Genomic DNA, 16,089 nt, shown 5'->3' on the forward strand with positions numbered 1-16,089 from the left:
CATTGTAAAGCAACTATACTCCAATAAAAATTAAAAAAAAAAAAAGAAAGAAATCCATGGGTCAAAACAAACATCCCAGGAGTATGTTATCCAGAAAAAAATGGGGTTGAGGTGTGAATTTGTGTCTACTTACTACTTACTGCTCTTCAGCATTGGTCCCTGCCCTGTGTGCTATGCTCTGGGCAGGCTCAGTGGTCATCTCCACTGACCACAGGCTGGCCGTGCCTCCATTTATAGCATTCTCCCAGCAGGGTTCTCTTCCTACCATTTGCAAGCTTCAGCCTGAACCTAGGAAGGGCCTTGCCTTCATCCCCTCCCTATCTGGAAGATCCCACAATGCTGGCCTTTTATTTTTTTTTTTTTTGCGGTATGCGGGCCTCTCACCGCTCTGGCCTCTCCCGTTGCAGAGCATAGGCTCCAGACGCACAGGCTCAGCGGCCATGGCTCACGGGCCCAGCCACTCCGCAGCATGTGGGATCTTCCCGGACCGGGGCACGAACCCGCGTCCCCCGCATCAGCAGGCGGACTCCCAACCATTGTGCCACCAGGGAAGCCCGCTGGCCTTTTTTGAGGCAAGATGTTGGTGTGCTAGTCTTTTGTTTTTTAAATTCCTTCATAGGAATTTTGCCTTTATGAAAGGGAAGGCAAAGAGGCAGTAAACAACATCACCCACTGAGAAAACTAGTATTGCAGCGGGCAGAGGGCCCAATGAAGGATGGGAAGCCCAGAAGAGTATGGTTATGGGGGCAGGTGGGGACCTGATTAGAAGTGTCTGTACGGGGGACTTCCCTGGTGGTCCGGTGGGTAAGAATCCACACTCCCAATGCAGGGGCCCGGGGTTCAATCCCTGATCAGGGAACTAGATCCCACATGCTGCAACTAAGAGTTGGCATGCTGCAACTATGAGTCCTCATGGCACACTGAAAGATCCCGCGTGCTGCAACGAAGACCCAGCGCAGCCAACGTAAATAAATAAATAAAATAAATATTAAGAAAACCACAAAATAAAGTTAAAAATGAAATAAAATTCCTTCATCCATTAAAAAAAAAGAAGTGTCTGTACGGTATTCTAATTTGTATTTATATAGGCATTGTGGGGAGGGGATGATGGAAGGCTTTAAACAGAGCAGCAGCAGAAATCAGATTCCCCTTTGAAAAAACAGCTCTGGTGCGAGCAGGAACAGTGGGTTGGAGGGGAACAAGCCTGGAGGCAGTGATACCAGTTCGGGACCATGACAATAGTCAAGAAAAAGATGTTGTGGACACAGCATCTTAATCTCCTCAGGTATCTGAGGGAGTGTCCATTCTATTGGCCTACGATTTGGATCATAGGCCAGTCTCCCGCCATAAAAGACAAGAAAAGCCAGAGGCATGCATTTCTAGCCTTCCTAGAAGCTGGAGGTAGGGCTTCGACAATAATTCACCCTGGTAGTGCTGGTTGAAGAGGCGACAACAGTGATCAGGGCAGCAGTGATAATGGCCAACGTTAAGGCATCCAGCGGCTGCTGGTGGCGGCAGCAGCGTCTTAGCTACAGGGGTTCAGTATAATGATGCTTGGCTGTGGTTCCGGTTGCCTGAACTCCCTACGTTCCCGCCCCTTTTCCAAGCCTGAGATCTCTGAGCAATTTTCATTCGATTTTTAAAATAATCCTCTGAGGCGGTAAGGCAGATGTTATGATTCTCATTAAGGGGAGGAAACAAACTCTGAAAAGATAGGGGATTTGTTTAAGAGCGAAAGCTGGTAAGTGGCATACCGAGGCTCGGATCCAAGTCTTTGCGACGGGGCTCAGTGCTCTCTCCCTTATTTACCCCCTTGCTTATCACACTCGGCAGCTCATAATCCATGGCATATGTGGCAAAGCAAAGGGAAGTGCTAGAAGCTATAGCTTACTCATTGCACAGCTTTCTAGAGTTATGTAGAGGTCTTACTAAAAGTTAAGTTATTTAAGATCATCTATAATGGAGTAAAATGCAAAATCCAAGTACATTTAGCAAATTCAAATAAATTTTACTTTTGTAGGAAATGAGCATCTAGATCCCCCAGAAGTACAAAAGCATTCATCTCTGTGGTGTCTACTTTGGCAGGAATGTATGAGAACTTCTGAAATGAAACATCAGCCAATTCTCAGGCTAGTGTTGCAAATAGCTAAATGTCCCCATTTAACTTAGTAACCACCATATTTAACCCCGCATATCTGATCTATGTGTACATGTATAATATCCTTATTCATACATGTTCTTAAAGCCCAGAAGTCCAGAGCATCTTAATAAGTGTGTGATAAAATTTATTTGACTAAAGATTGGTAGAGATGCAAATGCTAACTAAGCTGCTAAAACTACATGAAACACTCTGGTAAATACCCTACTGAAAGAGAGAGAGAAAATGTCTTTTCCATATCTGCATGTTATACTGAAATGAGTATTTGTCATCTGGAGATAATTATGTGCGATGATTTCATAGTGAGGAAACAAATTCATGTTTCAATGAAAGGGTAAGGCAGATATGAATCATAATCATTCTAAATTATAGTTATTAAAATTCTATAAATTCAAAACATTTCAATTCTATGACTCGGGCAATGAGTCTAGTCCGAGCAGCAGTGACCAAATTTTCAGAAGTTCTAATATATATATATATATATATATATATATATATATATATATATATATATATATATGTTACAGCTGACCACAAAATGTTTCTCTAGATTACTATTACCTGTGCCCATTTACCCATTCTACTATTCATTCAGGCACTGCTATGTCTTAAGGCAAGATAAATCCCACATAAATAAGGAATTATAATATGATGTGATATATAGTAATAGAAGTACATTACAAGGCACAGCATAACCATCAAAGAATAAACTGCCTATTGGCTTCACTGAAGGGCTGACTCACCCTCAGGGTTGGGTCCTAGAGGAAGCATATGAGAACAGCAGTGGACAGCATGCTCAGAGGTGAGAAAGGTGAGCAGACGATAGGATTTCAGACAGAGGGAGTGGCATTCGCAGGGGCGTGGAGATATAAAATAGTTTAATGAGTTCAAAGAATTGCAAGTATTTTGTTGTTTATGGAACCTAACATTGAAAAGCAATGTTGGAAACATTGGCAAACAGGGGACAGCTCATATGAAGTAGCTTAAATAATCATGCTCTATGGGCTTTATTTAATGGACATGAGGCAGATGGTCAGAGTTTCCGGTAAGAGCAGAGCAAGAGAGTATTTACCCTTTGGAAAAATGACTTTGGAGGCACTGTGGAGAAGAGCTTGGAGAGGAAAGAGACAAAGGCAGAGAGTCCAGGTGAAAAGTTATAAAGACCTGTGCAAATACAGATGAAGAAATGAGAAAATATGTGACAGATTTCTATATAACATCAACAGAAATTGATAATAAATTGGATGTGAAGGAAAAAGAGTGGTGAGGACTTAGACACATGGGTTATTATCAAGGCAAGAAACAAAATAGCAAATAGAGAAATAACAGATTTGGTGGATATAAAAAATAAGCTCAGTTTTGGCAAGAATGTGTTCAAGTTGTCTGTGAATTACACAGGTAGACCTATAGGACAGGCAATGGTATACAAGGAAGAGGTCAGGGCTGGTGATACTAATTTAAGTCATTGATCACAAAGGTAGTCATGACAACTATGGGAATGAGATTGCCCAATAGGAAAAAGATGTTCTAAAAAAATATTATGTGTATGCCTGAAGTGTCATTAATGGTTACCACATCTTTGTCAATAACAATTGTTGGAGTGTGTTTTTTCATTCATGCCTAGGAATGTGCACCATGATGTGGTAGAAAGAGTGCAGTACTGGTGAGCAGGAAACTTGGCTCCCAGTCGTGGCTCCCTCAGAAAGTCATTGCATGATGTTGGGCAAGTCACTTAACCATTTCTTTCCTTGGTTTCTTTATCTGTGAGATGAGGCTGAATTCCATGAGCTCTAACACTGTGTAATTCTTTAACCAGCCCTCCAAATCTTGTGATTTTCCCTGATGGGCTCTGATGAAGTTGCCAGTGAGACCTGAAATAACTAAATTATAGACATTGAGGGGGAAATGTGGCCTAGGAAGAGCCACAGACTTTATAATTTTCCCCTGAGTAATGAAAAGCTAACTTTGAAAAAATATTTTTGCTGTAATTTGGGGGCAGTTATTGTAGACTATTATGAAAATGTAGGGCTATTTATTGAAAGGGAATGATATGTGGCCACAGATATTTGGGTTTTGATTGAATGACCTTTTGAGTCCAAGTTTTTCGGAAAATAACTATATAAGATTGTCCCATTTAAAAGCTATCTACTTATAGTTTCATTGCATTAAAGATTGTGTAATAGGTCTGACAATATTTGTCCCTTCTGGCCAATTATGACTGCCTACACGAAATATAGGAATAGAAACCATTTATCGTAATTATACTGCATTAAAATTGTATGTTCGTATGATGGCAGGTGATCGGGCAGAAAGAACTTACTGATAGATGGGCTCATAGGTGCTGAGCTGGCACCCAAACTAAATACATGAAAATCTTTCCCTTTGTGTTCCCCAAAATGTAAGGTACAGCGGATTACAAGCACCGAAGAAACATAGATTGTAGTTCAACTAACAAATCAAACATCTGTGAAGATATTCACTAGCTGTGTTGTGCTATGTGGGTGACAGAGTTTCTGTAAAGTTATTTGTGATTTTGATTGAACTGCAGTCTGGCAGTACCCTTATACTAAGCCTCTGAATTATAATTACTCTCGGAATAGTAGAGGATTATCTTGTATGGAGCCTTGTGCATGCTGTGACTTACAGAAATCATGACACCAAAAACCTCAGAACATAGAGCTTTGCATTGTAAAAGGAAAGTTTATTTGGCTTAATCAGAATTGTGAAAATGTTTAAAAATCAAAGTAGAAGAGTAAAGAGTTAACGAAAGAGGGCTTCCCTGGTGGCGCAGTGGTTGAGAGTCCGCCTGCCGATGCAGGGGACACGGGTTCGTGCCCTGGTCCGGGAGGATCCCACATGCTGCGGAGCGGCTGGGCCCGTGAGCTATGGCCGCTGAGCCTGTGCGTCCGGAGCCTGTGCTCTGCAACGGGAGAGGCCACAGCGGTGAGAGGCCTGCGTACCGCAAAAAAAAAAAAAGAGTTAATGAATGAAAATTAATATATTAAACAAACAAAAACCAGTTGAAAAATGGAAGAGAATACAAAACCAATCCCCAAAAGACATGATACGTAGGAATAAACCTAACAAGAAATGTGCAAGACCTATATGAAGGAAACTTTAAAACACTACTGCATGGTTAATCAACTATCCTCCAATATAAAATAAAAGTTAGGGGCTTCCCTGGTGGTGCAGTGGTTGGGAGTCCGCCTGCCGATGCAGGGGACGCGGGTTCGTGCCCTGGTCCGGGGGGATCCCACATGCTGCGGAGCGGCTGGGCCCGTGAGCCATGGCCGCTGAGCCTGCGCGTCCGGAGCCTGTGCTCTGCAACGGGAGAGGCCACAGCAGTGACAGGCCCGCGTACCGCAAAAAAAAAAATTAAAACAAAACACTACTGCATGATGTCAGAGAAGACTTTGGACAAATGAAAGACTTCTATTTAGAAAGAGATCCCAGGTCCATTATTAGGTAAAATAAACAAGAAGCAGAACAGTAGGTCAAGAATCTTCCTTTTCATATAAAAAAGGAAAAATAAGAACTTACATTTTAATTTACTTGTATATAAAGAAACTCTGAAAAGAGTCATAAAAATGTACCTATGGAGGATATGGAAAATTAGTGGATAAGAGACAAGAGTGGAAGAGAGGATTTTTTTATATCCATTACAGAGCACTTGTTCATTCAATTTTGCAGCTATATAACATTCCATTCTACATTTGTACTATAATTTGTTTTACAGATTTCTGTTGATATTTAAGTTGTTTCCGGTCATTTCCTATTATAATCAATTCTTCAATTCATCATGCAAATGATTACTTTTTCAAAAAAATCAAATTTAAAACCATAAACAAAACTTTCAGCTAAAATATCCAGAAAGAAAAAGCAGACCCCTTCCAATGAAAGCTCTGACTTAAATATAAACAGGGAAGGTCAAAATGGCAGGTCTTAGAAGTGGCCAAGTCCAGGATGAATAGCTAAGCGTCCTCACTCTCCTTTCCTTCTTCCCTTCCCACCACAGACCACACACCCAAACGACAGCAGCTCTCTAGCTTATGATGAAGCAGCGTCCCTGTGTCATCTGTGCATTGGAAAACCTGCTGTGCCCATGAGAAACAAGCCAAGTGATTTCATCCATGCAAGTTGGCACAGGGCTCAAAAGTTGTTCTAGTTCATCAGCTGTCATTATTCTCACCGTGTCTCTTGCCATGGTGGCTACCTTACTAGACTGGTAGGTGTGGCAAGGTGATTTATTACAGTATTAACTTGTGTTGGTTCTCTCTTTAGTTTTCCATCCTGCATTTGAAATAGGTAGCTCAGTTTTTGTTCCCTTGTCTCAGAGGTGTTTTGTAGCTGAATGGAAAGCAGGAGCTTCATGAGAAAAGGCAGCTCCTTTATTTGTAAACACATCAACTCACAGAAGAGAGTATAATAGATGTCCTGAATTGAGGAAAGAGGAAGAGAAGTGTCTTTGACAGTGGCAAGAGGAGAAGAGGGTTAACTTGTCCATCCAGGGCAGGGATAGCAGTCTACAGGTTTGTAAAGTACTATCAGCTCCAGGCTCCCAGTCAGGGCCTCAGGAAGGAGGGCTTTCATGGCTTTGGAGCCCCAGGCACCAGGGTCCCAGCCCGGGTCATTTCCTATGTTCAGAGGCCCAGGAGCAGTTTGTCACTGAATTTCAAGGAACCGTTGGACAATAAATATACCAGCAGCAACCCATGATGGACCGGACAATAGAGATGTTTCCTCTTTGAATCAGTTAGCAATACTTTAAGCTGCAAATAATGAAAAACTCACAATACAGTGGCTTAAACAAGGTGGGTGTTTCTTTTTTCTCTCACAACAAGAAGTTCTGGAAGAAAGTGGATCCTGGAATTGGTTCAGTGGTTCAGTGACATTGGGACCACCAAATCTGCAATTCTCCTGGCCTATTCTTCATGGTTACAAGATGGCTGCTACAATTCCAGATATCACATCCGTATTAACTCAGGAGAAAGAGAGGAAGAGGGAGCCCTAGGATGTTGCATCCATTTTATCAGGAAAGACAAATATATCCTATGCCCCAGCAGAAGTCCCCTTACCTCACATTGGTCAGTACTATCACTTGAATACTTGTCCACCCCTAGCATCAGGAAGGTGGCCCAAGCAGAAGGAGTTTGGAAACATCTGTTGGGTTAGCCAAAACCACACCCAAATTTCTGAGCATTACATAAGCATCCTTGAGTCCTGGGGAGATGAAACCCCAATAATGACAGAGATTCAATTTTCCACCACCCAGAGAATTAGGATGAATTTTAAAGAAACCAATTAAGAAAAAATAAACACATTTTTAAAACAATATCAATAAGAGGTAAAAGGTGATATTTTTTACACATCAGAGTTTGTAGTTGTAAATTTATTACCTTTTATGCAGACACCTGTGATCTTCTCTTTTGATGAGTCATCCTTAAACAAAGTAAAAAGAAAAACCAAAAAACAACCAGTAGTCATAGATGCTTCCTAGCAAGCAGTCACCAAACCTATTCACCATGGACCTGCAAACTCAGCCATGTACATTTGAACACTGGCAATGAATATAAACCTTGCTTATGAGGCACATTTGACTAAAGTCAACATTACTTAAACTTAGTCATAGAGCCTCTAACCTTGGGGGTGCAGGTGGCTGGATATGAACTCTTACCAAATCTCTTAATTGGATAATGCCTATATTTTAAATGTCAGATACTAGTCTTTCTTTATTAAATGTGGTCAGTTTCACTAAAACCTTAATCTTTTTTGGCAGGTGCCCCATATTTCTAAATTTCTGTTCTGTTCTTGCTCTGTGTCCTTTTGGACTTGATTTTCACTTTTTTTTTTTTTTTTTTTTGCGGTACGCGGGCCTCTCACTGTTGTGGCCTCTCCCGTTGCAGAGCACAGGCTCCGGACGCGCAGGCTCAGCGACCATGGCTCAAGGGCCCAACCACTCCGTGGCATGTGGGATCTTCCCGGACCGGGGCACGAACCTGTTTCACCTGCATCGGCAAGCGGACTCCCAACCACTGCGCCACCAGAGAAGCCCTTTCACTTTGTTTTTAACTGACATTAGGCTAGTGAATTCTGTTGTCTCTTAACCCCGGTTCTGGATCCCTCTCTTCTTTCCCTTCTGCACTGTTTATGTTTTCTCTTCTAGTGCTATTCCAAGGAGTATTTGTGTCCTCATCGGCTGTCTTCTCTCCCCAGGGATAGCATAATGGCACTGACTAAGGATAGCATAATGGCACTGGGACCAGGCAAACAAGCTGCTGCTTGTTACAGAGATAGATCATTAACTTCAGATCACTAAATGCAATTCTTCAGCTTATCTCTTGCAAACTTAATATAAGAAAGTCATTTCCCAATGGTAACCACTTGCCAGCTGGAACTTTTACGCATATGATCAGGCTAGATGAAATTGATGGGGACCTTTGAACTCTTCCCAAGGAATTGTCTCTATAATGCGATGGTTTTCTCCATATCACGATCATACTGTTAATATTAACAAGCAGTACTTATAATGGGCTTGGAGTTTCTAAGATGAAAGATGTCACATAAATAGAATGAATCCATCTGGGGAGATAGAATGTGAGTACAAGGAATATCACATACATCATTGAAGGCCTGTGGACTTATTCTCAATGACGTGTAGCTAAGGACAGTGGTCAACATTTGAATGTGGTTTCTCCCATAAGACACAACTTTCCATTTAAAATTTTTAGTTATATCCAGTATTTTGTTGAACATGAACAAGTATATTAGTGACATCATTTAAAATAAATCATTTTATTTGCTTCTCTGGCTTACGGTTAGTTTTGCAGTTAAATCTGGAGGCATTTTAAAATAACCCCTATTGAGGGCAATTCAGCAATAGCTTTAAAAATTATAAATGTATTTGTACAGTTATAAGTTGCCAAATCTACAAAACCATCCAATAGCCAAAGACTGAAAACACCCCAAAAGTTATCAATAAAAAAGACTAGTTAAATAAATTATGGTACATCCATCTGAACACTGTGCAGCTATAAAAAAAAATGAGGAAGTTCTCTATATGCAGATATGGAAAGAGTTCCAAAATATATTGTAAAATAAAGTGTATATATATATATATATATATATATATATATATATATATATATATTGCTGGTTCAGTTCCAGACCACCACAATAAAGCAAATATTGCAATAAAGTGAGTCATATGAATTTTTTGGTTCCCCAGTGCATATAAAAGTTATTTTTACACTATACTGTCATCTATTAAGTGTGCAATAGCGTTATATCTAAAAATACAGTGTACATACTTTAATTAAAAATACTTTATTGCTAAAATAAAGCTAAAGCAATTACAATAGTAACGTCAAAGATCACTGAGCACAGATCACCATAACCAATATAATAATAATAGAAAAGTTTGAAATATTGTGATAATAACAAAAATGTAACACAGAGACACAGTGAGCAAATGCTCTTGGAAAAATGGCACCAATAGACTTGCTTGTTGCAGGGTCGCTACAAACCTTCAATTTGTAAAATACACAGTATCTGAAAAGTGTAATAAAGCAAAGTGAAAAAAAATGAAGTATGCCTGTACATAGTATGCTATATAGTGCAGTAAAAGAGTGGAGGGGGGATAAGAATTTTTATTTACAATTACTTGTATCTGCATAAAGTAATTCTTGACTTTTATATGTTTAAAAATATATTAAAAAAAGAGATTGCCTATGGTAGTGTGAGGTTTGGGAATTGGATAGGTGAGAAATAAGAGTAGAAGTGAGATATTTTACAGTTTTATGTATTCTATATATAATACCATAGGAATGTATTATTCATTCAAAAAGTAAAATCAAGAAAAGAACAAGAAAGTATTTGGATGCTCTGCTCCTGTCTCAGTGTATCTATATTCTTTTAGCCCTCCAGGTATAAGTATCATTATAATGATTTCATGAAGCTTCCCCTGTAGTGGGAATCTTGCCATTCTCTCAACTCCCATGGCACTGTTAGGACAGATCACTCTCCACCATGTGTGATTATCATTTATAGATGTCATTTTCAAGGCTATTCTCTACTTATGTCCTGCCATGCTTACCCCCACCTCTACATGACCTTCACGTTGTCCTTTTCTCGGTTTCTTGAACAGGCTCTGCTCCCTCCCACAGAGAAGCCTCTTCTAATCCCCTTGACTTGGTCAGGTTCCCTTGCTATTCTTTTCTATCCCTGTGCATTCCTTTTCAAAGTACCTGTCTCATTTGTTACTACTTGTCATATCAGTCCTCCCTACCCGAGTCTCGACCAAAAGCTCCATGCAGGACTGGGCTGTATTGTGTCGTTTGCTTCTGTGTCCCTAGTGCTTAATACAGTTCCTAGCAAGGAACTGTATTAAGCAAATATTTGTTGATTGGAAGTGAATGTTATTCCTCCCTTACCAGACAGTGATTTCCTTATGGGTAAGACATGTCATCTTTCTAAAGCCCACATAATATAAAGGACAGCAGGGTGTAGTGGATAAGAGATGGGGGTTCAAATAAGAGCGCTGTTATGCACTCACTCTGGGACCTTAACCTTTTAGCCTCTCTGGGCTTCAGAGTTCTCACCTGTATTAAGTTTTTCATTCATTCTGTCTTTCAATAATATTTACTGATTATCAACATGTGCCAGGCACAGTTCTAGTAACTGTGATACAGTGGTATGCAACACAGAAAAGTGCTGGCTGTCTGCAACACAAATTCTAATTAGGATAGGCAAGGACAGTGTGGAGACAGGCACCAAAAACCCATAAAGCAAATAAAGCCAAATTCCAAGTAGTGACAAAGGCTACCATAGAGCAGCTGACGGTGGCTACTTCAGAGCAGCCAGGGAAGGCCTCGCTGAGCACATAATACTGGAACTGAGTTTTCAAGCAGATTAAATGAGATAGTGTCTGTCAATACCTTAAAATAATGTCTGGCATATAATAAACTTCAATAAATGATAACTCTTAGTATTATTAACAACTTGTCAAAAGAATGAACTGAAAATATGTGAAAATATAAACAGATTGTCTTTAGCATATAAAATACTATAATCACAACATTTATATGTGGATTTATATGTACTTATATAGAGTGTGTGTGTGTGTGTCAGCAAGATCTTTTATGACTGAAAGAATCTCCTTCTTTGATTCTGAATAGTTAATGCTTCCCCCAACCCCCAGAGCAGTACAGTTTATACCCTGGGAGTGATTTAATTACTCACAGCACCTGACTAACAAGGTACTCGGGGAGAAATCCCAGAAACACAAGTAACATTTGTTCTCATAAATGGATTCAATGTTCTCTAAGGTGCCATGAATCTATGACGTTTTCTTTTTTACAGATGTTCGTTACATCTGAGGTGATGAAAAACAATGGTTACAGGTAAAGGTCTGAGAGAGAGAGAGACTATGCATGTGTCAATACAATCCCACTCCAAACTCTAAAAATAATCGCTGACCATTCACATCTTCCTGAGGTGGAAGTAACATCACCGGAGTGTACTGGCTGGTGTGTATCATGGGGTGGCATTGAGAACCTCCTCTGTGTCAGGCGCTGCTCATTTAATCCCCCCAAAACATAGGAAGTTAGTAGCTATCTTAGGCTGGTTCTCAGAAGCTGACCCTTAGATATGGGAAGTGGAAGGGGCTGGGGGGAGTCAGGGTGTGATTTCTAGGTAAAGTCTACTTGGGCTGGAGGTCACAGGGTATTCAGGGGTATGAAATATGTGCCCACTGGAGTTAGGGAGTGGGTGTGTACATGCTCAGAAACAAAAAGTAAGACCCAGGGAATCTGGGTGGAGCTTTGACAGTGTCCTCTAAGGTATTCATATTCCTAATTTACCTAAGAGGAAATGTGGACATTTATGCACTCAGAGAGGTAAATAATTTGCTCAAGGTCACCTACCGGTTAAGTGGCAGAGCTTGGATACAAATTCAGACAGACTTGACCCCATGATTCATGCTTATTCTCCACTACCAAATGTGCTTCCCCTTCTGACCATCCATCAGCCATATATACAGAAACATATTCTGTATTTATATAAACAGATATCCTTACCCAGCTTCCTGAGGCAGAAGTTTATTAGAAATTACCATGAAACATTATATTTAGGAATCTCTAGAAGACCACCGTCCAACAGAAATAGAATGCAAGCCACAGATACAGTTTAAGATTTGCTAGTGTCCACAATAAAAAAGAAACAAGTGAAATGACATTAATAATATACTTTACTTAGCCCAGTATATTAAAAATATCATTATTTTAATATGTAATCAACGTAAAAAATAGATACTTTACATTCTTTTTTCATACAAATTCTTTTTGTATATTTTACACTAAGCTCATCTCAGTTCAGTTGTGAAATGTCATTCGGAAATACTTGATGTGAATTTAGATTTTATAAAATTTACAGTTGAAAAAAGTAGATTCTCGTAGCCAAGTTTAAAGTATTTAAACGTTTTCCACAACAGAATTGAGTATCACTTTTGAATTGAAATCAATTAAAATTCAATGCTAAAAATATTCAGTTCCTCAGTCACACTAGCCACATTTCAAAGGCTAGTAGTTTCATGTGGCTAGAGGCTATCATATTGAACTGGATGGAAAATTTGTCCTATGAGAAGGTACAAGGTCATGAGTCTGTACACCATCAGGAACGGAAACAAATATTGTGTCTGTCATGCTGCACATAGTAGATACAGTGGTAAACAAAACCCCCATGTCCAGGAAGAGTGAACTACAAGGATTTTGCAACTGGAGTTGCTCAAAAGGAGTGAGAATTAGCCCTGTTAATAGTTTGGGATCAGAGCAACTCAGGAAGAAGATGGTGATCTTTGCTAAACCACCTACATGCAACACTTTATTTTCATCTCCAGAGACCTGATTACTCAGTGTCAGTGCATTTTGTAATCTGGTAATCTTCTCTGTGGACAGAGAAGCTCTGCAACAAACCCAAGAGCCCTGACAGGAGGACATTTTGACCCCATAACCTCACCTGTACATGCCAGATGGTGCTGGAAGCACAGCCAGGTGCAAACACATGAAAGTACTAGAAAGACTCAAATCTTTAAATATATGTGAAGATTTATGCTCAAAGGAAATTTCCAAAGGCATGTGCAAAAATGTTCATGGTAGCACTATTCTTAAGCTCCAAAAACTGGAAATTATTCAAACGTACAACAGTAGAATGATTTAATAGATAGTAGAATTTTCTGGAGTATTCATGCAATGAGATACCACATAGCAATGAGAATGAAAAACTTACAGTTATATCCAGTAACACTGATGAATCTTTCAAACATACTGAGTTTGTTTGAGCCAGATAGAAAAAAAGAACAAAATGTAAGATTCCGTTTATACCAAGTTTAAAATTAGGCAAAAGTAATCTATGGTTTCAGAAGTCAGGATAATTATTAAATTTGCTGCAGTGGGGAGGAGGGAGGTTCTGATTAAAAAGTGGCATGAAGGGGGCTACTGGGATACTGGTAAAATTTTGTTTCTTAATCGTAAGCTGGTTATGCAGGTATGTTTGTTTAATGAAAAGACATGGTTGGTACACTTTTCTGTGTATATGTATGCTATAATTTAAATATATATATAATCAATAACTAAATTATTGAAGACCAACAGAGTTTCGTTGCCTACTCTGGAGCTCTAGAGACAAGTTGGGCATGTGTAAAAAAGTCAAAGTTATCATTCCACTCTGTGTTCTACCTTCTTAAAATCACAAATATCTTTCTTGGAGGTAAAGGAAAACCAAGCTGATCATAGGGCCAGGGGAATACAGGAGGATAGAAGGTAACAAAAAAAAGAGAATCTTAGTCCTCGTTGAAGTTCCTCTGCCTGGCATGTCCTTCCCTCACTTCTGCTTAATGAAAACCTAACCTCTTTCAAGTTCCATTTGTGACACCTCCTCCATGAAGGCATCCTTGATTGCCACAAACAAAAAATGATCTCTCTTTCTTCTAAATTTGTAGGGCACTTGTCAGTACTATTCATCATATATTATCATGCATCATAGCAATTTCTAGAAGGAATGCAGTGTAGTGCTTATGAGCTCGTGGGGTGAAGTCAACTAGGCTTCAAGGTCTTCCTCTACCACTTGCTGTGTGAGCTAGAGCAAACTGCCCAATCATCATGCATTTGTTTCCTCAGTTGTAAAATGAAGATGATAAAACTAGAGCCTCCCCAATAGGTTGTTGCGAAGATGAAATGAGATAACGGATGTATAGCTGCTGAAAATCAGTAAGATCTCAGAAAATGTTTATTATTATTATTGAGTATTATCTAATCTAGCGGATAATAGGTTCCTGAAGAATATGGAATATGACTTAGAATATGGAATATGATTTTACAAAGAATAAACTTATTACTCATGAAACCAAGCAGGACCCTGTGGGATCTTCCTGTGGACAGACCTCCACATGTCCCCTGCCTGCCTCTTGTTTGTAGCTTTAGCCTCCTAGTCCTTCCTGAAGTTCCAAAGAGCAAATTGAGTCAGAGAAGTGGGAAAATTCAGAAACAAAGGAAAAGAACCAAGCAAGATGAAATAATAATAGTTTAGCCATAAAACAAACTCAAGGACCTTTTGTTCCTCCTTAAGCGTGATAGATAATATCCTGAGACATATCCTTGTTTTGCAGATACTAAAACCCTCACCAGGAAGACAAAGTTAACTGCATGCTGACCCCAGACTGGTTGGAACCAGAAGGTTGATGACTGAGATTCCTGAAACATCATCCTGTTAACCTCACCACCAGCCAATCAGAAGGATGTACATGAGCTGCTATGCACCCTATGACCCTCTCCCTCACCTTGCCTTAGAAAACCCTCTCCTGAAAGCCATCAGGGACTTAGAACATTTTGAGCATGAGCTGCCCGTTCTCCCTGCTTAGCCTCACGTTGGGCGCCTTGCAATAAATGTTATACTTCCCTTCACCACAATCGGTGTCAGTAGATGGGCATTACTGAGTATTGAGTGAGCAGACCCAACCTTGGTTCAGTAACTCACACAGCCCATGTGGGCTTGCCTTACATGCAGTCATGTTCTTTTCTATGTTTCCCATTAGCATAAGCTCCATAAGAACAGGAACTTATTAATGGTAATATCCTTCGCATTGTATAACTCTGGAATTTAGGCTTTATAGATGCTTGGTAATGGGTTGAATCATCATGCCCTTTCTCATGTGTCAATACTCAAAGCAATCAAAGGAGACTGTCCATAAACTCATACCACAAATCTTCCTATCTCAAGGGTGACCAACTCACTCCCGCTTGCCCTTGGCTGTGCCAGTTTGGGCCCTGAAAGGCTCATAATTGAGGAAACTCCTCAATCCCAGACAAACCAGGAAGGTAGATCCCCCTACCTGAATTTGTGCCCATACATTCGGGCCGGTAGTTGTTTTTATGGATGAACAATATCATGATCCTATCTAAAGCCAAGCCCTCGTTCAGGTCGGCATTTCCTCTGCCTGCTCGAGGACTGGGCTCTTGAAATTCTCCTCTCGCCTTCCTGCATCAGCAATCTTTTCCTCTCCACAGAGCCATTCCCATCAGCATACCAACATGCTGTAATTTTTCCTATTAAAAAAAGTGTTAAAAAATTTAAAAACAGTACCACCACCAACAAAAACCTCAAAACTACATCTCCATCAAGCTACTGCCCATTTCTTGGCTCCTGTTTACAACAAAACTTGAATGAATTGTTTATACACAGTGACCAATTCCAATTCCTCCTTTCCCCAAGGTTTCTGTCCCCAACTCTCCATAGATATATGTCTTATCACAGTTTGCCAACGATTTGAAACCTTCCTAGACCATTGAACTATGAGAAAGAAACTTCTAGTACTGAGCCATTAAATTTTGTCATTTTTTTATTTTACTTTTTTTTTTTAAATTGACGTAGAGTTGATAGTG

General features: G+C 39.9%; 1 long non-coding RNA gene across 1 annotated transcript in view; it reads right to left on the reverse strand.

Moving 5' to 3' along the window:
• Positions 1-4,809: 4,809 nt before the first annotated feature.
• LOC307185898 overlaps positions 4,810-16,089 on the reverse strand; it is a 73,521-nt gene continuing 62,241 nt past the window's right edge. The window contains exons 4-5 of the long non-coding RNA XR_013828202.1: positions 7,555-7,597; positions 4,810-5,110 (exon numbers count right to left, since the gene is read on the reverse strand). This is a non-coding gene — a long non-coding RNA (uncharacterized lncRNA). The remainder of the gene's footprint in view (positions 5,111-7,554; positions 7,598-16,089) is intronic.

The sequence above is a fragment of the Stenella coeruleoalba genome, assembly GCF_951394435.1.
Source record: "Stenella coeruleoalba genome assembly, chromosome: 4".
In the NCBI taxonomy this organism is placed as follows: Eukaryota; Metazoa; Chordata; class Mammalia; order Artiodactyla; family Delphinidae; genus Stenella; species Stenella coeruleoalba.